The sequence below is a fragment of the Penaeus japonicus genome, unplaced genomic scaffold (assembly GCF_977035675.1).
Source record: "Penaeus japonicus unplaced genomic scaffold, GWHDUDI00000001_assembly GWHDUDI00000018, whole genome shotgun sequence".
In the NCBI taxonomy this organism is placed as follows: Eukaryota; Metazoa; Arthropoda; class Malacostraca; order Decapoda; family Penaeidae; genus Penaeus; species Penaeus japonicus.
In genome coordinates this window covers 18,648,370-18,648,632 of record NW_028234420.1, presented here as the reverse complement: position 1 = coordinate 18,648,632, position 263 = coordinate 18,648,370, and positions in this window count along the sequence as shown.

Genomic DNA, 263 nt, shown 5'->3' with positions numbered 1-263 from the left:
CTGTTTTATTAGGTAGATTAGATAATCTTTTATTTATTTGGGTATGAATGTGTCTGTTTGGTATCTCGTTTTGAAAAATTCGATGACGTTACGACAGATGCTGTAGGTTGGCAACACTGTTTACGCATCCCTACCCCCCCAAACATCTTTCATTCTATTTTTATTTTTTGTTTCTTTCTTTTCTTAGACGATATGGATAAGATAGAACTTCGATGATCATTCTATAATCTTAACTTCATATAATCCTTTGAACAAATAAAAGC